At 39.1% G+C, this 25,526-nt stretch overlaps 1 non-coding gene and 1 pseudogene across 1 annotated transcript; both read right to left on the reverse strand.

Moving 5' to 3' along the window:
• Positions 1-5,876: 5,876 nt before the first annotated feature.
• LOC143386223 (RNA-binding motif, single-stranded-interacting protein 1-like) overlaps positions 5,877-25,526 on the reverse strand; it is a 42,936-nt pseudogene continuing 23,286 nt past the window's right edge.
• On the reverse strand, positions 24,711-24,841 carry LOC143411084 (small nucleolar RNA SNORA3/SNORA45 family). Its single transcript, XR_013089557.1, has one exon. It is a non-coding gene; the product is annotated as a small nucleolar RNA SNORA3/SNORA45 family (small nucleolar RNA).

The following is a 25,526-nucleotide window of genomic DNA, read 5'->3' on the forward strand; positions in this document are numbered from 1 at the left end:
GGGTAGGAGTCACCTGCAGTGTTGTTAATGATCTGTGTCTTGAGTGAGCAATGAAATGGGCCTGAGCCTTTCAGAATCACGTGCTTTAGAAAAATAAATAACAGTATTTAATCCAAAGCCACCTGTTTTCAATTCTCAGCAGTCTAGAGACCTGCCAACACTCTCTGGAACCTAAGTTGTGGTCTGACATGGCCCATGGCTTATCCCCCACCCTTGACTTCCTTTGGTCTTAAAAAGTCACGTTTATGTCTCTCCCCAGTCTAGCAACAAGGATCACAGTCAGGATCAGTGCACTGCCAGTATCAGTAACAGTGATGGTGTGAGCACAAGAGCCACTGTCTTCCTTTTCTTCAGACAATTCTACTGCAGATTAAAATATATCCCCAGTTCCTTGGTACCTAACTGCCTGAGGAGCCACAGCTTTTTGGCAAAGTGTGGCTTATCCACAAAGCTGTGCCACTCCACCTTGTATATGTGAGTCATCACTTTCTCTGAACTGTCATCACTCTGGCTTGATCCTCCTTATTATATAGAAGAGATGCTTTTAATAAGAGTGTTTATTCATTTCAGTATACAGTCAGCCCACTGTCTCTGTGGATTCTGCATTGGTGGATTTAACCAACTCCCAATGGAAAAGTCTACATTGAACATGTACAGACTTTTTTCTAGTCAGAATTCCCTAAATGATATAGCATATCAACTATATACAGCATTTACATTGTTTTATTATAAGCAATCTAGAGGGAAAGCATCCAAAGGGAAAATGTGAATATGTTGTAGGCAGATGCTATTACATTGTATATAAGGAACTTGAGCACCTATGGATTTTTGTGTTTGTGATGAGTCCTAAAACCAATCTACTGTGTATACCAAGGGATGACTGTATAATGTACTCAGATGGAAGTCCCTTGGATTGTGACATAAAGATTTCTTTGCTTTGCATGGCAGTGCACACCTGTAATTCCAGCAGCTCAGGAGGCTAATGCAGAAGGATTGTGTGTTCCAAGTCAGCCTCAGCAACTTAGCAAGACCCTGTCTCAAAATAAAACAAAAAGGGCTGGGGATGTGGCTCAGTGTTGAAGCGCCCCTGGGTTCAAGTCCTGGCACCTTAGAATACAAGAACAAAATAAGGTGAGGTTAACAAAACTCATGGTGCCCAGTAGCCTAAATAGTATTTCTTCTTACCTTACCTATTTCTTCTTACAGTCATGTGAAAGGGCACTCACATGTGTAGCTGAAATGCAAATGAGACCAACCACTGAGATTCCTGTAGCCCTGATTGTCTCAGAGGCCAGGCTTCTCTCCTGCTCTAACATCTCTCTCTGAAGCACTGGTTAGCATCAGGAGTATGCGCTGTCTGTTCTGGAGAAGTATCAAGTACCAGGGTTTTCTTGACTCAGTCAAGTGAAGTATTCTAACTCCCCCTTAGCTAGTTCACATAGCACACCAAGGGCCCTGGAGGGGAGGAATGTAGAATTGGAGGGGAGTGGATCTTTTTCTTTTACCACCATGACAGAGCCATGACAGCAGAAAACCTAAATACTGTACAACATTAAAACATTTAATGCACTTTGGGGAGGAGTTAATTTCCTGGATTAAGTACTTTCCATATAGCATGTCAGTGAGGGAAAGGGAAGTTCTCCCTCTTCCAAGTCCCCAGTGAATGCTGCAAGGGACCTCTTACTGGGAAGAGCCAAACCAGGTGACTTTACAGGAAGTCATGGTCATAAAGGCCTGGGTGGGATCATTCTGTCTTCCTTACCCATGTGCTGGCTTCCACAGGTGGGAGACTATTATTCTGTCCATCTAAGAAGTGAAACTGTCAAAGGGTAGCAGTAAGGAAAGGAGGAAGAAAAGGGATCTGATTTTTTTGTTCTTTAAAGACATATTAAATAGATCATATCCCAGTGGCTCAGGAGGCTGAGGCGGAAGCATCAAGCCTCAGCAACCTAGCGAGGCCCTAAGCAAGTCAGTGAGATCCTGTCTCAAAATAAAATACAAAAAAGTGCTGGGGATGTGACTCAGTGGTTAAGTGCTCCTGGGTTCAATCCCTAGTACAAAAAAAAAAAAACCAACTCCCTCACCCCCACCATAAAACAACAAAAAAAAATCCCAACAGATCAGCAGGTCTCCAGCTGTAGCTCAGTGATTGAGGGCTTACTTAGTGTGCTCAGACCCTGGGTTTGATCACTACCATAGCCAACAAAACAAAACAAACCAAACACCGAAAATAGTCTGAGTAGCATATTTCAGACTGGACTTTTGCTGAGATGTGGCGCACTGATGGTTAATGTGTTTGGTCACTACATGGATTTAAATCAACTGAGCCTGAAGGAGATCAGAAGTGAAATGAAACTCTGATAAACATTTAATCTTCTTGAAAAAAAATTGACAGGAATAATAAAGTTTCAGATGTTTTTTTATTCAAAGATTCTCAAAAGAAATAAAACAGAAAAAGCTAACAATCTGATCAAATGTACACTTCAAAAATGTCTTTTGGCATTTAACAACAAGTCCTAGGAAAGAAAACTACAGAGTTATCTTGAACCGGACAAATAAGTTACCACTGGCAAGTTTGTGACACTAGTAAAACAAAAATAAAAAATTAACTCTCTTGATCATACAGGTATCTCTATGAAAATCTTTTTTTTCAATCTGTACAAAAGGTCTTTCTTCATAAATTAATTTTTTATAATTTAATGGCTGTCTACTATGTGATGTTTAACTGATTTATTTTTATTTATTTATTTTTTATGTACAGAGGTTATGTTTCCCAAATCTTACCCAGATGAGTATGGCACTTAGTTCAGACATTTCTAGCAGCAGATTTCCCCTCCCCTCTAACTGAGCTATCAAATTTCTGTCTTAACTAATGCAAAAATATCAAGTAATGAGAGACCCAGGTTTATAAATGTACTAGGTACACGGAGGGTGCTGTGTTCAGTCTGGACTTTCACAAAGCAGTAATATTCCAGGGAGCGTAGAACCAATAATACCACAACTTTAAAAAAAAGGAAACAAAAACAAAACAAACACATTTCTCTTATGACTATTTAATTTTCACTAGAATCTACACTTCTCAGAGCAGCAAGGACTTTTGAAACTATGAAATGTCACTGACATCTATAATCAAATACAAGCAATAAAATTTAAGAACTAAAAAATACTCAAAAGAAATAACTGCTTAGGCCTAGCTCCTGAGCTAGGAGGATTTGGTCTGTGGAAACAGGGAGGGCCAGCAACTTGTCCCAGCACAAAAGAAAATAGACTCTGAGGTAGATAACTGATCATACATAGCTGACCAGACAAGTACACAGTTTTGGAAGACAACTTAATTTACCATTGCTTTGAAAACATATGCAATTACCTTAATAAAAGAGCTTTAATAACAGTGAATCATCTCATATGTACTAAAGTAGAAATAACTGTGTGTTTATGAATCAGGAATTTCATAGTTTCAAAATTTGTTTTCTTTACACTTGAACACTTGTAGTGATGATGTAAAGTGTGGCACTGCTTGGATCCAAATCTTCCTTCATGCTTTTTGTTTGTTTGTTTGTGTGTGTGTGTTTGTCCATACATCAATTAAAATTATAAAACCTATATTCAAAGGTACAAAAAAGGCACATTCTCCTAACCGCAAACTGGTCCAGCAAAAATAAAGAGCACAGAAGATGTGATGCTGAGACAAGTTGGAGCTACTGGTTACTGGCTCTTCGGTCTTTGGTGAAGTTACCTTTAAAAGTGCCAAGTCGTTTTTATTTTTCAAATTTACCTGAGAGAGAGAGAGAGAGAGAGAGAGAGAGAGAGAGAGAGAGAGCGCTAGTAGCCAATCCTTTCGCTTCTATTCATATCTCAGCTTATGTTTGAAGAGAAATCCTTACTTTTAGCTTTTACCATTTAGTTGCAATAGCAACATTTTTTTTTTCGGTTTGCCAGATCGCAGGCATAATTCTCATTCTAAAGCACTATCATTAGTATAAAGGAAGGACAAAACATTCGGTGACTCCCCTCCCCCGCCCCCTCCCCCAGCCCCAATGCTACCTAACACTAATTCTAGAACATCAAGTTAGTTTTTTTTCTTCCTGAAAAAAGGCAAAAAAGACTTTACATTGCATCATACAGCAGATATCCTACATCAGTCAAACTATCAGAGGAAACTGTTGGAATACAGCCTTACAAATGCTTTAACCCTATTAAAAGTTCCCCAGTCAGAAAATGTGTTTCACACAAAACAGTTTTTCCCTTCTTGCATTTCACTACCTTACACATTATGTGAAAAATCATTAAAAATACCTACTACATATTTAAAAAATCCAAAATTTCAGCAACTTTTATTGACTACCTTTTAAAAGCCCTATGCTGCTGTTTTACAAGGCATAATAGACCAGCTCATTTGGTCAAAGCATTCTACATCATTAGTTTGAACTAACTTTTACTGAAACAGCTACAGCATCAAAAGAGTTAAGGCAAATTGGAATTCATAGAAAAGGATAACACACTTCACACTACGTTGAAAGAAAAACGGAAAGCTAAGGAAAGAGGCGTGATGGCAACACTGAGTTACAGCAACACTTGCACAGCAAGCATGGAACACCATGGGTGAAGTCGGACTAGTTAAACTTCAGAAAGCCCATTTCATACAGCTGAAAAAAACACAAATTAAACACAAAATGAACAAAACCTCAAAAATCCGGTCATGCACTTGGATAAGTCTTCATGGTCTTTGTGCATACCCAGGAAATTGAAGTTTTCTTTTTTTTTTTTCTTTTTTGGATCATAACATTTGATAAAAATCTTTTTTGGTGTTTTTTTTTTCTTTTGTTTTGTTTTTTACTAAAATAAACCTGTTCAGGGGAACAGCTACTAGATGAATTTAAGGGTTTTATGCACCTTATAGAACTTATAGCAAAAATAGTTTTAGTTGATTTCATTATAAATAACATTTTCAAGAACCTGTGCAAAACTGTCAATAATTTCCTAAAGCACAATTGATCAGAAAAATCCATGATTGTTCAGCCTTTACACCCTTCTTCATGCAAGAACACCCTTCTGTACATCTGCAAGAGAAAAATAAAAGACAAGTACTTTTGTGGTCTCGATATAATACACCATAGAGCTTATAATCTTATTTAAAGAGAGATGTATTTGAAAAAGGCTGTGCTCATCACTGATGTTTCATGGAGAGATGCAAACTCTGGACCTGATGTTCACTTTCAATGTTTTGAATCTGCCTTTCAATCTGGGACTTGAAAAGTTCTTTCCTCTCTAAGAGAATCAGAGCCAAATACATATGGGTCTCCAAAGATCAAGGGTGGCTTTATAAAAACCAACAATACATATTGTCACTAGGGCAATCCAGAAACCAGGTTCCATATAGATATTTTACTATAATATACATGGTAAAGTAAAAAAAAATGGTACTTGTGGGAATACAATCTTTTAATCTAAGGATACTGACACTAGCAATATCTTGGCTCTGAGTTTTGACTAATCTTGTAATGCTTGATAAAGCAACATCTGATGCTAAATTGCCTTTAGTTTTGAGTACTAGAGAATACAGTATAGGATACTTATATAATAAGTTTGATACATGATGTTCTATGATGTTATAGATCTTACTTTTTTTGAGGGTTCGAGGAGTGTGTGTATATGTGTTTGATTTCAATATAAAGTGTTATTCTTTTTGCATAGAACAGTGAATCTGCAAACTAACAAAATCATTGATTTTAACATTTTAACAAGATTGGATGCCCTGGCTATAATGAAATCAAGTATGATCGATCTGAGTTATTCTAAGCATCATTTTGATAAGGGAATCACAGACTGCCTGATTGGCGCCTTGGTAATGGAGACCTTTCTCTCATACCTCACAGTTACTTATTGGGTTGAAAGGAATATGGAGAATGGTCATTAGACATCTCTACAGCCACCTGCTGCTGACCACTCGCCTCCTACAACAAAGCAGAGCAGATGAAATGTGTTAGTGGTAAAATCTTAACTCTGCTACTTGGGTCTAAGTCAAAGGCATACACCTGAAAATAAGCAGTTTTTAAAGTGAATTTCTTAATATTATGCAGAGCTTTTTAGGTCATTTCCTCAAGTAGCTGAAATGGCTGATAGACACCAAGCACCTCCCATCCAAATCTTTGACTTCTCTATTCTGATCAAGCTACATTTATCAAACAAATTTCTTAATCTGTTTTTCGCTGGGGTCAGATGTGATTTAGAATTCATCATTTTCAAGGTTCAGAATCTGAGACATGGTATGAAATATGCTGTATATCATATAATACCCTCAAGTAGGGCTTAGGGATGTCCCTCATAATCAAACATATCAGTAATTCTATATAGAACCGAGTGCATAAACACAGTAACTGGAACAAATGTATCACCTTGTCTCAGTTCAAGTTGGGTTTTTTGAAAGGTCAGAATTTTTGCTAAGAAGTTAGTCACAAAGACAATTTTTATTTTCAAAGTTTTTGGAGGGTTTCAATATTGCTGATAAGGAATTGTGGGCTCCGATAACTGTGGTTCCCATAATCGCACAATGAAAGGCAAATAATAAGAAGGCATGGTTCTTTGGCCCTTTTTGGAAATGGGAGCCTTTGGGTTCTGCCCAGTGCCTACTGGGAAAGAGCAAGTGAGCTGAGTATTTTCCTTGGAATTTTAAGGATACTCTGATGGAAAATGCTATTTCCTGTCCAATCATAATCAGATGCCAGACTTCTTCCATACCAGCTCCAGTGACAAGAACCAAGAGTTATTTAGCTACACTAACAGCCTCTATAAAAATAGGTATGGCTTCTCTCCCACGTCTGCTACATCAGCTTTCCTTTTTCATTTACTATCTGAATTATGACTGACTTCTTTTTGTGAGTATCACCATTGATACAATCTTTAGGACTAGGATTACAAACTCCAATTTTATCTCATTTTAGGGGTGACAAGATAGAGCTCTGGAGGGGTGAAAAAGGTGCTACAAGCTTGAAAAATATTTCTAGGAGTTCTTGGGGATGTGGCCTGGATGTTGTTATCCTAATTTGTAACAATTATATTTTATAGTCCCAAATAACATATTCCCTCTAAAGTCAATCCTTTTATGCAAATATTTGACTTTTGATAGATTTTGCTTTCAGTTTTACTTAATTCACCCATTTTTGAAACTACCTATTGCCAGAATGGCCATTTAATACTCTGCACCAACCTTGACAGGAACCGCCGTCGTCTGCATGTGTGTATACTGTGGCAAGTAGGCTCCTTGCATAGCTGACATTGCAGGCATGTACTGAAAAGGAGGAGGAGGTCAGGATGGACAATGGAAAACCATGCAAAATGGGGAGTACTCAGGGAATTTTGAGCTGGATATAAAATATATGGAGTTCTCCAAGAAGAAATTTAAATACGCTACCCTCAAAGGTTTATTAGTCCATGTAAATATGTCATATGGAAGGAATTTGTCAAACTATGAATTCCATGTTGTCTTTGGATTTCCTAACAAAGAAACACACAGGTGAAGATCATTAAAGTCTGTCATAGTGAATAATTCAATATCACTAATGCATCATTCTAGATGATCTTTTCTCAGAAGACCTTGTTATCATCTAGCAGCTTCCTGAGTTGTTACCTAGTACTGTTTCTACAGGTGGAGACCTAAATGTGGATGACTTATTGGACCTATCACTGAAGATTAGGCCAGGGAATCCTGATTTCCTGATGCTGAAGTCACTAACTCTTAAAGGCAGGAGGAATTTCTGGTCCATCTCAGGCTGTGTATGGCTCTGGCTTAGTCTGCACAAGAAGTTGCTGCTGGTTTTGAGTGTAAGAGGGGAAAATGCACCACCCTTTGTTCTTTTGAGCCACAATAGATACAGGCTGCATCAAACTCCTGTGGGAATCTCTTACAATTTAAACTATAAACAAACCAACATGGATCTAGTACCAGGTCAACCTCATTACTCTACCAAGTCCCCTGGACTCTAGTGAAATAAGTCACGAATATCATGATTCAGTGCTCTCAAATTCTAAAACAGAAGGAATAGGTGAGGGAATATTTCCTATTTTTGCTACCATGTGTCACCTTCATCCTTTGCTGCATGAAATGGTACTTCATGATATACCAGTGACATTAGTTGAAGAAGCTAGATGTGGCCATGTGTGAGTGCTAAATTTTGGCAAAGGGGAAACCTAGAGAGCAGATTTTCAGTTTTTCACTTAATCAAGAAATATCTGAGTTTTTTCTTTTTGGAAGGCAATGTGGGGTGGGGCTGGGGCCAGGCATAATAACTGTCATCATCAAACCTGTGATTCTATAGGGTAGGCACAGTGGTGCATTAATTGACCCTCCTCTATTTGCAGAGACACATGATATTAATTTGCCACCTACTGTTCCGGTGCTGCCTGGTGAAAGATGACTCATCTGCTGGGTCAGAGGGCTGATCATAGATGCAGGCTGTAGTGACATGGTATGCTCCATTGAGGGAGTTAACAGGGCACCCTGTGGATGGGAGACAGAAGCAACAAAGGATAAAATGAGAGTAGTTAAGATTCTATAATTACCTTTTGCAAAGGAAATCCCTTTGTGATTAATGTGAAGCAAAAATAACATCTTTCAGACTGGCAAGGGGTATCAATAATAAATAAGGTTCAGAAGTCTTAATAGATTGCTTTTCCTGAGACTTTGTAAGAGTGTTAGGGGAAATGGTATTTTGATATTCACTTCACAAAAATTCCTGCATTAAACACTACCCTCACTTAACTGGGAAGCTAGTTCAGCAGGAGGAGCTATAATAGCAAGCACAGATTACAGACTCTCCTTGGCTGGCAAAGGTATAAAATGCTTAAAAAAGACAGGTGATGTTTTCTGTAGCTGCAAAAGAATAGGACCAATAATAATGATCTGTTTAAAAATGTTCTATAAAGAGAGCCCTTTGTTTCAAGATTAAGTTGTTGGGATCAAGAGCATTCTTCACTCACTCGGTGGTTCTCAGAACTTTTTGTGATTCTGGTGCCAAAAGAGGGAACATTAACCAACCAATTCCCAGTTCTTCCATTTCATTTAAAAAATATTGGTGAGTAAAAATCAAAATTTTTAAAAAAATTTGGGGTACTGGAGATTGGACCTAGGGATGCTTTACCGCTGAGCTAAATTCCTGGCCCATTTTATTTAAGACAGGATCTCACTAAATTGTTGAGGCTGGTTTGCAACTTGCAATCCTCCAGCCTCAACCTCTGAGCTGCTGGAATTACAGGTGTGTGCTACTGCTCTGGACTAAATTAAATATATTTAAGAAAACAGGGAAGAAAAAAAATCACTTATAATCCAGCCTCTCCCATAACAACCACAATGTGCCCCTTCCTGCCTCTGCATGTTTCTCCATAGTTGCAATCAGAGAACATGAAGAATTTCACATCTTGGGTTTTTACTTTTAACTTAGCATTGCACTAAAAAAATTAACAGATTGCACAGTTGTCACTGTCATCATTTTTAATGCTTGGATCGATGGTTCACTGACCATCTACACCAAAATTAATTATTTTTGGACTTTAATTGTTCAATTTTTTCTATAAACTGTGCATTTTATCATTCCTCTTTTGCAGTTGGCCAATTACCTGATGGAGCAAGTATTCTAACATACTCCACAAGTACTAATGTACATTCTGGCATCATTGTAACTGATATCCTTTAAATAAGTTATTTGTTTTACTGATAATCTAATTATTGATATGCACAGTTGTGGGCAGAGGTTTGTGTGCAGGCAGGCAATTTGGATCTGGGTGGGAACAGGTAATGAATTCTCAGCAACGTTCTATATACATTCCTCATGTCTCCTGAAAGATGATAAACTAAAATATGTGCAATCTTTGTCTCTAAAAGTTGTCAAAGGGGGAAAAAAGATACATTCTACTTCTAATGTGCATTATCAAAAGCACAGAGTAAGATGAACATGACTCAGAAGTCCAGAAAATGGGGAAGGAGTTTCCTGATCTTTTTGCTCATGTACACATAATACACATCACAAATCCACACATGGCCATGAATATGTGCACGTATGTGTCCCAGTATGAAATGTGTATATACCACATAATACATGTGCATTCATAAGCATCAAAGATGTATTTTCCTGTGTTATAATATCAATCTGTTTTATTAGCTTCCTAAAGGTCATCTCAAGCATTTCTTGTTCAAAACTAGTTATGCCTGGATTGCTATTTCATACATACAGTCATATAGTACAGTGCCCACTTTAGGAGAGGTATTCTGGGACGAATTTCCATCTCATCTTAAGACCAAGAGCCAAGTTCTCTTCCTAAGCAACAGATCTATGTTTATCTCACAAACTCTTTAAACTGATTATCAGGATCCCCATTCTGCACTTGTCACCAGAAAGCTGAGGTCCAAATCTATGGCTTTCTTAACAGTAAGCATGCAGGTCAGTGTAGGCATGCTTAGCTTTGTGATTTCATCTGAAGAGTAGCTCATTTAGAAAAAGTAATACTAGATACACATTAGATCAACAAGTGTTCAAGTCACCAAAGAAATCACATTTGTTATTTATCAGAGTGCATTATACTACACTGTACCTGATTTCCAAAGAGGCGAATAACACAGATGAAAATCTCTATCTTTACTTTAGGGTTGCATTAAACAGAGTAAAAACATGAGTGTGGTTTTATCAAATATTGTAAAACATTGTCACTCAGATATCCCCCCAGAACTGATGTGAGCAAGAAATTGTGTACTGCCCCCCACGGAGTATGTTTTAAATTCTTATGAACAAATTTATTTAATGCTTACTACTGATTCATTTTAAACTTGTGCACTTTCATATTCCATGCTTAAAATTTCCCAAGTCCCTTATCACCTTTGGCAAGGGGTTTTAACCTGAAGAGTACACACATGGCTTACTTGCAGGCAGAACATTACGCCACTGAGGTGAACAACTTACGGGTAGCTGCAGGATATATGGTTGAGGTTGCATCCAAGAAGGACTTTGCACCTAGAAAAGGGAGAATTTTAAAGAAACAATGATTTCCATTGTAATAATTGCCTAGTTCTCTTTTAATTGTGTTAAAAATCTACAGAAGGAAAATAAGGAAACAATACTATCAATGAGTAAAAAGATTATAAGGCAGTTAGCATTCTTGGCAAACTGGTCACTCTGAATGGGATGAAATAATTATTTAGAACCAATTTCTATTGGCCCACTCAAGAAGTATTTGTTGAGTATCAGGCAACAAAGAGAAAAAGGTGAATAAGACATGGGACCCACCCTCAATAAATTTACTCTCTAAAGCAGAGAAGTTAAGTATGTAAAACGTCTCAAATTAGTGAAAAGTGTTACAATCAAGGTATGAACTAGGTGCTTTAGGATATGGATGAAAGAGGATTAATTCTAGAGCATCTGATTAGAAACTAACCCTCAAAGTATGGGCTGACTTAATAAAAATAACCAAATTCAATCTCTCTTTGATACTCAGGACATTAGGTTTCAAAAATCTTACATAGTAGTTAATAATTTCTACTTAGTGAGGAAAATAAATATCTGAAATTCAGATTGAAGAAATTAAACTTTAGTAACTATATCTGACATCTACAGTTAAAAGGGCATCCACACAGAAAAAAGACCCTCTGAACTGAGAAATAAGATGTGAGGGTCAGGCTTGTGGCAGGAATTCTGGCTTGTGTCGTTTGCCACTCGGGAGAGGGATACATCAGTCCCTTTTTGATGCCCAGGGCTTTCCAGAGTCTATGTGGTTAAAAAATGTTTCAGTTTCCAATTCTTAACACAACCTTCTTGTATCCTGTCCCCTAGTGTTAACTTCAGAGATTCTACAGAGAGAATATGGGGAAGAGTCATGGGGGAAGAATGCATTGTGATTTACCTTGATAGCAGAGCCCCGATACTTGTTTTCTCTGGTTTCCTTTGCCACCTAAGGCAGACCAAAGTTAAGTGCTTCTGCCTTGTTAACATTTCAGTTATCTGGACTGCAGCCTTTCCCCGTTGGGATACTGGTGGTTTCTTTCAGATGCTAATAATTTCTCAAATCCAACTACATAAGCATACGGTGGTTTAGTAGAGAAAGGCCCACTCCAACACGAGTGGTGGGCCCTCCCTGGATAAATCACAGGGAGGCAAGCAGTTCCCTGTACATCCCAATGTGGGCCAAATGCACTCAGTTTTGATATGCTTCGGTCTTTATAATCTAGTCAGGTGCAGCATTATGAGGTTAAGGGCTGTGACTCCTAATCCAATTTTCTCTCTTAAGCATCAAGCCAGCTATGGTCGATTTCTATTCCTCAATGTTCCCTAATTAGAAAATGGGAATAATAACCTATGCTTTTTAAACTCTTTGCCACTGGTTCTTAACCATCTTGGGGTCACAGATCCCCTTGAAAACCTAATAAAGAAAGAGACTGCCCCCACCCCCACTAATTGCACACACACAAGTGACATTCTGCAGCACAGGTCACTTAAAGCTCATTCACTGACCCTACCTGGTCCCTGAACGTATGGGGTTAAGAATCCGTCTGAGATGTTATGGCACTGAGTGTCAGGGAAAGGGAATGGAATTCCACAGGTATCTTAGTATACAGAATGCCCAGGAGAGGAAATCAGGCCTTTGAAATGATAACATTATTTCCAGTTAGCTATATCAAATTTATTACAAAACTGGCCTTCTAATTTTTTATTCTATGAAATGATTCTGAAATGCACATTGATTTCATATTAAAGAAGGAAAAAGGTAGTGGAGAAAAACCATAATAGCTGAAATATCTATAGCAGTATATGTTGAAATTAATATGTGCAATCTTTGATTTGCCTAAGAATAAGCTTATACATGCCCCTATTTTTAATGATATATAAATGACAGATTTCTAAGTTCAGATAGTTCAAAATTATCTCTTAACATCAGACATAGGAATTATTAGGGAAAATGCAAGGGAAATATAGAAATCTTAAGTACTACACAATTAAAGAGGCATTAAGTGACTTCTATACCCAGCAGGTTGAAGAACCATGGTAAGTATAAACGACTCTCAAAGAACAAAGAAAAGGGAAAATGACTGACAATCAGGGGAAGGAACATACAATAATCTAAAGGCTGAGAGAGGTGGTGATGACTACTTTAAAATTTCAGTCTTAGGGCTGGGGATGTAGCTTAGTGGTAGAGTTCTTGCCTCGCATGTGCAATCCCCAGCAACACAAAAAGACAACAAAACCCCAACAACCCCTTCAGTTTTAGTGCATCTAGTCACTTTTCTGTTATTCAAAGCTACTTTTATGTTTTTTAGACAGAACCAGCTTTGACATTGGCTTAGGTTAACCAATTTATTATTTAAGAAGTATAACTAATATATTTTTATTATAAGCCAGCTACTGATGATAATAGTAATCACAGCTAACATTTTGAGTGCTCATTAACACTTTTCATAGACTCAGTCCTGTAACTTTTCCAAACTTATGAGACAAACTATTATTATACCCATTTTAAAGAGGAAGAATCTGAGGTTACAGAAGTCAAATAACACAGCTGTTACATTAGATATTGTAGTCCTCTAAGATCAGAAATCAGGACTACAACATCTAATTCAATTGTTGTTAAAACAAGAATACACCAAAGTTTAGTTTAGTCCCATAGAATACCAATAGTCAAGAGAAGAGAACTCTCTCTCTCTGCAACTGAACTCCATTAGAAGCTCCTGTCTGGACTGGGCAGTCAACATCTGGAGGGGCTCTGATGCAGGGGAGAGGGCACGTGCACTCTTGGGGTCATGTAAAAGAGGAGCTATCCCTGAAGTATAATCAGATTGACCTTATGATAGTGCTTAATAGATTTCCTCAGTTGGGAATTTAAGGTAAAGCCTCTGCACAAAATAACATATATAAAATAGAGCTGCCTCTATTTTTTTTTTCTTTCTTTTGGTGGGCAGACCCCAAATCTCATCTGCACTGTTTACTGAATGTAACCTAACTGACACACCTTCGTGTATAAGCATATTTACTTCTTTTATTAGTTTCTGCTGACAAAGAAATAAAAGCAAGATACACACCTATTCTGTATTTTACCTAATGGCATTTCTCTTATATTTCAGTTTTTGGGACACCTGGCATCTAAAAGCTGGTCGGATAGTGGAGGAAGTATGTGGGTTTGTCTCAGTTCTAAATTGCCATGTTTCCAAGGACAGATAATGGGCAACCATTTCCTTGGCTTTATATATTTTCCTAAACATAAAAGCAAATTAGTCTATCAAATCAAAAGCAGCTTATTCTAAATTGAGTACCCAAAAGCTGCATAAAATGAGTTAAATTTCATTATAAATATTCAGATTTTTAAGACACATTAAAAAATGCAGCAGAGATTCACGATCATAAGTTGTTGCACTACTGACAAATCCTAAAGGTGCAAACCTGGTAGGCAGATACAGGAGATGCAATATAGGGTGTAAAAGAAGTTTGAGTGATCATTCAGTTTGTAGCAATACTGTATGGTGAAGGATAAAATCTAGAATAAACACAAAAGCCTGTATTAAGTAATCCTTTAAGTGGAATAATTCATGGAAAAATGATATTTTCCACCTTTAATTTCCCTCAAGCCATTACGCATTTATCATAACAACATACCCGTTCTGTATAGCAGCTGTGGTCGGGTCGTAAGGGAGTGTCATTCCAGCCTACAGGAAAGAGAAGGACATAAATGTTCAGCTGGAAAGGCATGATTTGATAATGCTATTTCTTAGACATTGCAACATAAGACAGTAACAGTAACATTTGATAAAAATGTTCTTTTTTTTTTTTGCTATAGCCAAGCATAATTGTAAGCTCAGTAAGAGAATTAAGCCCTAGACCTGTTGCTTGTCCCATATGGTAGCCATTAGCCACATGTAGCTATTTAAAATTAAATAGAAAAATTCAATCTCTCTAGCAAAACAGCTACATTTCACGTGTACACATGGCCAAAAGTGGCTAGTGATTATCACTGGACGGTCCAGATTCTAGAACATTTTCTCCAGACATTCTGGGACCTGCATGCTATTTTTAAAAATTATGTTAACAATTCATTGAAAAGAAATATAGAGAAGTGGAGGCCCAATAATTTATTAAGAAATTGAAGGTTAAAAAAAAACTATTCAAAAGAACAAGATTAAATAAACATACAACCCCCCCAAAAAAACCCCTCAATGACAAATACATTTATTTTAATGTTATTTAGAATACTTTTTGAATATAATAAATGTAAACCCTTCTAAATGGTCATACCTAAACCATGGCATAAAAGACCTTCAAAACACTCTTGCAGTTCCATAGCAATTTAGAGCCTCCTACTTAGGCAGCTAGCTGGGGAACACAGCTGTTTGTACCATCTATGTGGAGAACTGTCACTTTGTGAGCACCCCCCCACACACACAGAGGGAAGGGTCTCAGTCTGAGCATTACTTGAATGAAAACGTGCTGGCAGAAAGGTATGACCCAGGCAGCTGAAGGGAGATGCCTGTGTGACCTTTCGGAGCTGCCCACGACTGCATACCCACACTGAAGTTAAGAAAGGACTTACAAGTCTCACCTCTCCTTCTCAGTGCCATGGTCTTACATTAGGGATGTATTTGTTTGGGTTCTGTCTCTTCTTCTGTCCTCCATCCGCAAATTTGCAAAATAAAGGTTCTGTAGGAGCTGAGTGATCGGGCAAAAATATTACAAAACCACAACCGTGCGCACGCACAGGTGACAAGTGTAATGGGATTTCTTTTTTAGTGGGAGCAGCGTGAGAGCTAGGAGGGAACTAATAGAACACTGCAAGGCAGAAGCTTCTTCAGACCCTTAGAAAATCAGCCACTGGTGAAAGATCTTAGTATAGAATAATACACTGGTTATTATTTCCAAACCAGGGCATCATGAAAACATCTGAAGGGCCATTTTGTTGAAGAAGCAAAGGAATCTTCCCATTCACTTTGGTGCTTTTTTTTTTTTTTTTTTTTTAAACGGGCACTTCTTTGCCTTCTGGCTTCTCTACAATTCTGCCTTTAAACAGTCACCCAAATAATCTTCAAATGAAAATAGGATTGTGCCACCCTGCACTCCTCCAGCTGCAAATGCCTCTGGAGCTTCCCATTAACATTCCTCAGAGGGACCTCCACTCCTCCTGGTGGAAAACAAGTCCCCCCTTTGTAGCACATACCCCTATATGTAATTGCAGCATTTCTAAGTCTGTGTTCCCTGATGCCTGCTTTTCCTTCCTGTGTGCTCCGTCATCACTGCATTCCCAGTGTCTAAGCAAAGGGCACTTGGTAGGTGCTTCTTACCTAGAGGCTGAATCAATGAATGGATACACACAGACCTCATTTGTTCCTGGGACACAGGAGTGAAGTCTGTCATCGTGAGAAAGCTTCCAACACCTGCCCGTCCCATTTAAAGACTTTTCTGTACCTGAACCATTCCACTTGGGGAGTTTTTTTTCTTTTTTTTTAACCAAGTGTCCATCTCACAAAAATGAGACAAAGGGAAACCCAAGCAACGAATGTAGAAAAGATGCAGAGATTCTTTGAAAGGAGACACATTCATTAGAACTAAGAGACAAAATAACAAACCACAGGCAGCACAATAGGCCACCCCTGACTTCCTTTTTCAATTTGCTTTTCTGAGATAGAAGCAGCAGCGCATTCCTGGAAGTTGTGCATTTTTCTGCATGCGTCTTGTTAATATAATAAAGGCACTCACACCTTCCCGACTGGTTCCCACATTCCATCCTTTGTCTACTGTTGAACCATGATTACTACTTTCAAGTTCTGTTTCAAACTTAAATAACCATGAAGAGAAAAATATTACTTGTGGAAAATTTACTCCTTTCTCCTTTGCCGCTTATTATCCTAATTAATCTCTTACTTTATATCACTATTATCCACCCGCTAATGACAGGGTAGAGGCAATAGTGTCTCTCAACATTTCTCTGCCAAAACACAAAACACCGAACTGTATGTGATTCCGTCTCGGTGAGCTGTCTAGGCTGTTGGCTGGTATGCTTTTCCCTTCCTGGGTTGAACCACTCCTGAAGGATGCATTGGAATGGGAGTCATTTCTGAATGGCAACTGTACTCTGGGTATGCTTCGGTTTGGATATGATTTCCTAAATAAATAGTTCACATGTTGGAAGCTTGGTCCCTAGTGTGGCAATGTTTAGGTGAAGCACACAGGAAGGTCCTTAGGTCAAACCTAAGAAGGAGTGGAGGTAGTTCTTGCAGGATCCTGTGTTCTTACAAGAGCAAGCCCAAACCCTGAATTGCTCTCTGGCTTGGTCTTGTAATAATGCTCACATACAGATACCACCTATCATGTGGCTCTCACAAGAGGCAAGCTGATACTGGCAGTATACCTTTGAATCCCTAGAACTATAAGCTAAATAAGCCTCTTTATTAAGTCATCCAGCCTCACACATTTTGTTATAGTAATGAAAAAATGGACTAATACAGGTAGTAGTTGTTCAAAGTAAAAATGTTAGGTGTCTGGTGAGAATTTTAGTGTTCCTTTGTTTACCTTCTTGTCTCCAATACCTCCACCTGAGCTTTCCTGAATATGGAACTTCCATAGAAGGCAAACTGGGTATGATAGATGATGGACTGCAGCCAAATCCCAGAATACAGATGAACCATACTACTTGTCTTTTCCAAAAAAAATTGTGTTTTTAGAAATTCTACCTTTACCAATTACAGACAGTGAACAGATACAATGAAGCAAGAAAGTTTTATAATCACTGATATTAATTCTACTACAGGGTCATTAAGGGACAGGTAGAAACTAGGGCTGAGAAATAGCATCCAAGTAGGAAGGAATAAAGGACAAAATCTTCTGCAAATAAGGACTTTTTATACCTGGAATCTTTCAAAGTTACTCACCTTTGGGGGCAAATTATACTTAAAATTCTAGCACTGAAACTCTCCTCAGGCTCCTGGGTCAATGTGAAAGCGTGTTAAGTGCAGGCCTGAAATGCAGGTTGTGTGTGTGTGTGTGGGTGGGTGGTGGTGGCCTCACTTAACAATGACGGACAGAACAAGAACTCAGATGAAGAAAGGCAAGATCTCACTCTCTGCACATCTAGAAAGGGCCTCAAAGTAGAATGTTTTCTCCAATGATATTTAAGGTTATAAGGTCCTGCTTCCATATACTCCTGTAGGGCAAAGGAATATAATAAACTCTGTGGAGCTGGCACTTTGTGGCAGACACTTTTATCTAGAGGGTTTATAAAAACTAGCACCTAGACTGAAATTTAACTAATTTTTATAAAGCGCTTCCTGTGCTCAGTGATTGATACAAACTGTTTTCCTCAATTAGTATAATTCTTTCCAGGGAAAGAAGGTGACCAGGTTGCTCATTCTGGAAGCTTCCCTTGGGCTGTCTCAGCAGGCAGGTGTGAATGAAGGCAGTTTGGTAGCAAGACCCTGATGCATGTTGAAGCTCACTTGTTAAATGGCCAATGTTCCTATTTGGATATAATGTGCTTCTAATGTGCTTTCATCTAGATTCTGTCCTGTCAGAAAAAAGCAGATCTCAGGTAAGAATGAAGTCTGCTAAAATATGTGGTAAGGGCATTTTTGCAAATACATATGGTATTTAAAATAAAACACACACACACACAGACACACACACAGACAGAAACACATGGAACAAGATGTAGTTGAATCTTTCAAATATGAATTATATTTACCACCTGATTTTTGTGCTGCCATTAAGATATGATATTTTCCTCTAAAAGCAAAAAGGTAAGTAGTAGAAACAGTGTGTACTGGCAGTAATTTCTTAGGCCAAACAAATTTCTTGTTTTTAAAGAATGTAACCAGGGGAAATGACCCAGTTTTTACATGTTGCTGGCTCCTTGTTTCAGTGAACTAGGAGTGCCCAAGTCTTGCTTGTGAAGCAATATAAAATTCTAACAGCTTTTTTCTTTTATCAAAATTCTCTCTGGTCTCCTTATCAGTTGAAGTTTTAATGCCCTACTATGTATGTGGCAGGGACACAAGAGCCAGTGGTACAGTGGCAGATCTGAGTTGTTGCCTCCAGGGGGCATGCAATTTAATGGGGAAGAGAATATTTCCAATCTTATGAAAACTCATTTAGTCATTTACAGGACAAAGTACTGTTTTTAGAGAGATTTGTTCTAAATAGAAATGTTATGTGGAAGCAAAGTACTGACGTGGGGACAGCGGCCGTCTGTCTTTCACAATCACTCCTCCATTGACTTGGAGAGTGTGGCGAGAAAGAATGCATGCCTGGAATTTAATGTTTCTCTGTGTGCTCTGGAAAAGCAAATTAGGTAAAGACTTACAGGTGTTGTATGTGGCAAATGGGCTTAATTTATTTTATCTGACACCATGTTGCTAAGCAAGGGTAAGAGGATTTCAGTTAGATTTTTGCACAGAAAAACAAAACACCCAGTTCTGTACCATGAAGCCACTTATTTTTCAGTGCGTGCAAGCTTGTTAAAAATTGAGAGATCTTTGGTTAATTAGTCTCTCCTGTGATTCCTTCAAAATGAAGGGATGTCTTCAGTTTGCTTCTGGGAGCTTAATGTGCAGGCTACAGGCTGAAGGGAGATGGTGTGGGATGTTGGCATATTCTACAGAGGGATCCTCCAGCTAGCCTCTTTGGTTGTGTTTTAGAAGGCAGATACTGAGAACAGGAAGTGCCATAAAAGCTAGTAATAGGGCTATGAGCGAAGCTTGGGCATATTAACTTCGCAAAATTAGTGTGTGACAATCTCTTTTTTTATATTGGTGGTGGTGCAGGGGATTGAACCCAGGGCCTTGTGCATGTGAGGTAAGCACTCTACAAACTGAACTATATACCCAGCACCAGTGATAATCTCTTACGTGGTCATTTTTCTATATTAGCAACTCTTTATTGTTCAAAACAATAACTGCAAAGAGTTCTAACATGATTTGTGATGTGAGACACATTCCTGAAATTAAAGTGATATAAAAAGTATATAATCTACCCCAAATTGATTATTTTGCTAATTATACACAGTGTTCTAGGCTGAATTTCCCCTTAATAAGGGTAAATCTCAGATATCTCATGAGGTCTGTCAGGTTCTTTTACTCATCAACTGATAAAGAAGTTATTTTCTTCCTCATCAGAACCAACAGGAACATGCATCCCCAAAGCCTGACAACCATGGTGTGACCGTGACCTTGCACACTTGTGAGAAGCCCAAGGCAACACCTCAGATGCAAACACTGATCATAGGTAGTATCCGCTGAAGAGCCATCTATGATCATGGCATTACTGGACTCTTCAATATGCCCTCAACCAAACTTGAGAGAGGGATGATATTTTACAAATGCCTGATTGCACATCTCTGCAGTTTCCTTAACCTGTCTTTTGAGCTCAGATTCTACAGTGATTTGGGCTCAGATGTTGAAATGGACCTTTCCTCAGCCTGTCCTATGTGAGGTCTTAGTACTATCATGTCTGATGATGAAATGCACAAACAGATGGAATGACCTCTCTTTCCAAAGTACCATTTTTTCTAGTTACGCAGTATTTTATCTCAATTAACAGTCAGCAAAATGTAAACTGCCCTCGATAGAAGTTTCTCCCATCAATTTTGAAAAACCAGATCACTCAGCAACCATCATTAGCTTTCGTAGTGAGGCGTTTTTAAAGTAACATTATCACAAACAATATGTAAGGAACTACCTGGTAAAAATTTCAACCTAAGGAACCAATAAATATTAATTTATTAAGATTAATTTTTTATGTGAACAACACCATTTCCTGTTTTAGCCCCTCTGTCCTATCCAATGAGCACAGCTATACTTTCTGTGAACACTTCTCCCAGGGGGGCTTTGATGGAATTTGGTCTCTCCTCCTTTACTATGCCTTACACAGTGTTGCTGGCTACCATTCAGGTTGAGAAGAGTACCGTTTGCAATTTTTTCATATCAGCTTCATTTCTGCATGGTTCGATTTTGGTTCTTTCACCTCTCTTCCCAACCCACCAAAGAAGGGTCACTAAAAGAACAATGTGACAATAGTAAAATCATGTTAAATAGAAAACAAAAACTCAATATCCTCTATTGCCCCCCATAAATATTTTAATATTCTATTTTCACTGCTTTTCCAAGTCATTTATTTTTCACATTTGTGATGACAGATACTTTTCTTCTACCATTTCTATTGTGGATCTTTCCCTATCTTGTTATACAGTCATTTGTCAATGGTTACATAGTATTCCATTTGAAAAGGAGTCATGCTTATTTGTTTATTTAACTAGGAATTGAACTCAGGGGCACTTTGTCACTGAGCTACACTCCCAGTTCTTTTTTTTTTTTTTTTTACTTTGAGATAGGGTCTTGCTAAGTTGCTGAGGCTGGCCTTGAATCTGAGATCCTTCTGCATCAGCCTCCTGAGTCTCTGGGACTGCAGGCATGTGCTATTGTACCCAGTTTTCTTTATTCTTATAACACTTTATGGACATTTCTGTATCTTATTTATCTTTTTAAAATCACTGTCAATCTGATCGTACTGCATGATGGCCAGGGCACTAGCTTCAGGGTTAGTGTCCCTGAGTTTGAAATTTATGAGCTAGCGACTCTGCAAATTATTTAATGTCTCTGGTTTCAAAATCAATGAAATGTGGATAATAGTACCCACTTCAAAGTATTGAAATTATTAACATAAAAAGTGCTTAGAATAAGTGAGGCAGGAGGATCACAAGTTCAAGGCCAGCCTGGGAAAATCAGGAAGACTCTACCTCAAAATTAAAAATAAAAAGGGTTAGGGTGTAACTTAGTAGTAGAAAGCCCCCAAGTTCAATTTCTAGTGCCCCTCCTCCCCCCAAATGCTTACAGTGTCTCAATGAGTTTTCAGCTATTCTTTTTATTGCTGCATCAATTGGCGGAGCTCAAGTTTTGAATGTTGGCTCCTCTCAACACTTTTGAATTATTAAGATCAACTGTTAGTTGAGGGACTTGTGGTTCAGAAGGTTCAGAAGTTTTTAGGAATTGGCCTGCCCTCCACAGGATTTGATTCTGAGGCATCTAGCAGGCTGGCTAGGTTGCTTCTCTTCGAATGAAGAAATGTGCAAGTTACAGTTAACGATGAAATTACTGGCAAACACCATTTAGAAAACCCCCACATCTTCCACCAAGATCCTTGTGCTTTGATAAAATTCCTCCATTATTTATTGCTCCTCACTGGCAGAGTCTGATAAAGCTCAGAGATGCTCTTGGTGAGCTGGGTGTGGTCGATGGTAATAGCAGCTCCCTGAGGGCAGCCCATCACAAACCTGGCATGGCACTCATGTCCCCTGGGGGTGACACACTGCTAATCTCTCCTTGTGGTCCCTTATCACTATTTAAAACAAGCTTTCTCTCTGTGGTACAGAATATGGTTGAGGTTTGGGTCTGCTAGACAGCCCCTGCCCCACTGGCCACCCAGAACTCTTTGGCACTTTTGCTCCCCTGGCAATGATTCCTTGTTAGAGAAGCCCTTGAAGGGCACCTCTCACCACATGAACATGAGACCCTGCTCTTTTGCGACAGTGGGTGAGGAGGGAGATGTGACAAGACTACAGTTCAGGAGGTATGATCCCATCGTCCTACAGGTACCAGGGGCACAGCACATGTCTTCATGTGTATAGCTGTCCCTCAGGATCTGCTAGGGACTAGTTCTAGCGTGTGCCACAGACAGGCTGCGTACGATACGTTAGCATTAACGCAAATTTCTCAATAAAACCCAAAATGCATTTAACTTGGTTTTTACCTTGGCAGTTGAGTGGCCTTCTCTGCTTTGGCCTGGATCAGTCTTCTCTTCTTTCTCCCTTATGCATATCTTCTGCTCTACTTTAAATCATTACTTGATGATGTATAACACTCCAGTCAGTATAGATACCATATAAGTAGCTGGTACCCTGTATTGTTCAGGGAATAATGATTGGGAAAAAAGTCTGGATGTGTTCAGTACAGAAGCAATTTTTTTTCCTGAATATTTTCAATCCATAGTTGGCTAAACTGGTGTGTACGGAACCATAGAGAGGGCTGACTATATTTTGTCTTGAGAGCTGCCAGAATTTTCTGTTTGTACAGAGTAGCAATCCTTAAGATGAATATTAAGGGAACAGATGGACAACAGAAACCTCTGAAACATCTCTAGGCCTTTTCCCAGAATTGTAATTCTTCCTTCACACATTACCTGTTCTGTCTCCTGGCATGGGAACATGCCCTGATAAGATCGCTATAGAGAGAGCCTTGAACTGTGGGCGAGAGTGTCTGTCAAGCTCGGGTGGGCACATGCCCAATCTGAAAAGTCAAAGGAACACAGAGAGCAGACGCAGAACAGGCTCAAGACTGGACGCGGCCTGCCAGCTGTCGCATCCGCACTTCACTGCAGCGCCATCAAGACGCAGGCCAGATCTGAGCACTGTGGCAGAGTGTACACCAGCAGGACACTGAGAATCCAACAAGCTCCTGCAGGCGCCGGGACAGGACACTTAGAAACATACTCCGCCTTTAGCACACAGACTACTCCTGACTCCACTAATGCCATGAAGAGGTTCCCAGACATGGCAGTCACACCATCTCCTGCAGTGCTGAATCACTGCGGGCCTTTGTCTTGAGGAAGTGGGAGCAGTGACATGTGGGGCAGATGGAGTGATGAGGCTGTTCTCAGCTCTGGGAGAGTCCCAGCTAATACACCACACCCACCCGTCTTCCCAGAGACTGTTCTCTCTTTACAGGAAGGTACTGGAAGTGCATTTTTAGACAAATACCTGAATCATCATGGCGACCCTGTTATTTCTGCCTGGGGCCACGTTTCCTAGTTTGGACACTGATTCTATGTAACTAAAATTTCCAGCCTTGTTTCTAACAGTCACTGTGTGGAAAACTGGTACATATTATTTCCTCACAATGGAATTTTTAATTGAGCAAGTATTAAGTAGTTATTGAAAATCTCTATGGAATGAACCTAAGTTGTGTGAGAAAGCAGCTGTGGGTCCCTTCATCCTGGCTGGGAACTTTTTAAGCAAATCTGACTTATTGCAAACCATCCCTGACTCAAAACCAAGGCAAATCAAAATAAAGAACAATGCTCCAACATTTTCAGGGAACAAAGAGGGATTGGGTGAGGAAAGAGGAGACATCTTATGAACAATCCTTTTCTTCAACAAACTGTAATGTACATTTAAAGAAGCATCTGCTCTAAGAGAAGACAAAGCCTCTTTCAAATAAGATAACACCAGACATGAAAGCACCAGATTTTCAAAAAGCCTTTCGGAAACAGACTGCATTAAAAGTTGTGGTATGGAACCTTAGATTTTTCGTAGAAGTGTAAAAATGCACAACACGTTGTGCACCATGCCTCAGGTTGGGTGGCAGGGTGTGTATGGCTGCCATGGTGAAACCCAGCCATGTCACCTGAGTATGAAAGGTGTATTGGCAGGAAGGTGGGTGATGTAGAAGTGACTACTCATGTGTGCAGCTGATCTCCTTCCACTTAGTCTTCTAGAGACCTCCTTGAGTTCACTGTTCAGTTTATTTTCAGAAAGTGTCTTTGGGGACTGTGTGTAAGGCGGCTTCCTTTTTTTAGTTGTAGTTGGACAGAATACCTTTATTTTAATGTGGTGCTGAGGATTGAATCCAGAGCTTTACCTGTGCTAGGCGAGTGCTCTACCATTGAGCCATAACCCCAGCCCGTGGGTTTCCTTTTTTTTTAGGGGCATGTTTCTGACCTGGGTACTAACTGGGGAACTGATTGCCTCCACCAGTGAATCAAGATCAGCAGATCCTCTCCAAGGACTCCAGCACATCAGGACAAGAGCCATGTTGGGATGTGTCTCGCGTCTCGGGAAAGTGGGTTTCTTTTCTATACTTGGCTCCAATTTCATAGGCGAAGTGCCAAACATGCAAGAATCCAAGTACTATGACAGGAACCATCCCAGGTAATTCTGCTTATGCCTGCTAGACAACATGCATCATTAAATAAACCATCCTCTGACTATATTTATGAAATGATATGTCTGCCTAGTAATGAGCCTATATTATTTAAACATTCAAGTGGAGGCTCATTCAATTTACTCTTTTTTTTAAGATGGGGGGGGGAGAGAGAGAGAGAGAGAGAGAGAGAGAGAGAGAGAGAGAGAGAGAGAGAATTTTAATGTTTTATTTTTTAGTTATCGGCGGACACAACATCCTTGTTTGCATGTGGCGCTGAGGATCGAACCCGGGCTGCACGCACGCCAGGTGAGTGCGCTACCACTTGAGCCACATCCCCAGCCCTCAATTTACTCTTGCCTGCCAATATTTTTGTTTTTCATCTACTTGTGCTGATCCTACTCACATGTATTCCATGGAGAAACTGAAGCTATGAAGCAGTCATTCAAGTAATAAGAGAGAAGAAGACAGTATCTAATAAACTGACAAACATTCAAAGATAATTCTCATGTTGTGTGCACAGGAAAAAAAAATAAATCTAGAGAAGTTGAAAACTATTTCAAATTCTTTGTGGATACTGGGGACTTGTTTTTGGGAAAAA

This window comes from Callospermophilus lateralis, unplaced genomic scaffold, assembly GCF_048772815.1.
Source record: "Callospermophilus lateralis isolate mCalLat2 unplaced genomic scaffold, mCalLat2.hap1 Scaffold_107, whole genome shotgun sequence".
Taxonomy (NCBI): Eukaryota; Metazoa; Chordata; class Mammalia; order Rodentia; family Sciuridae; genus Callospermophilus; species Callospermophilus lateralis.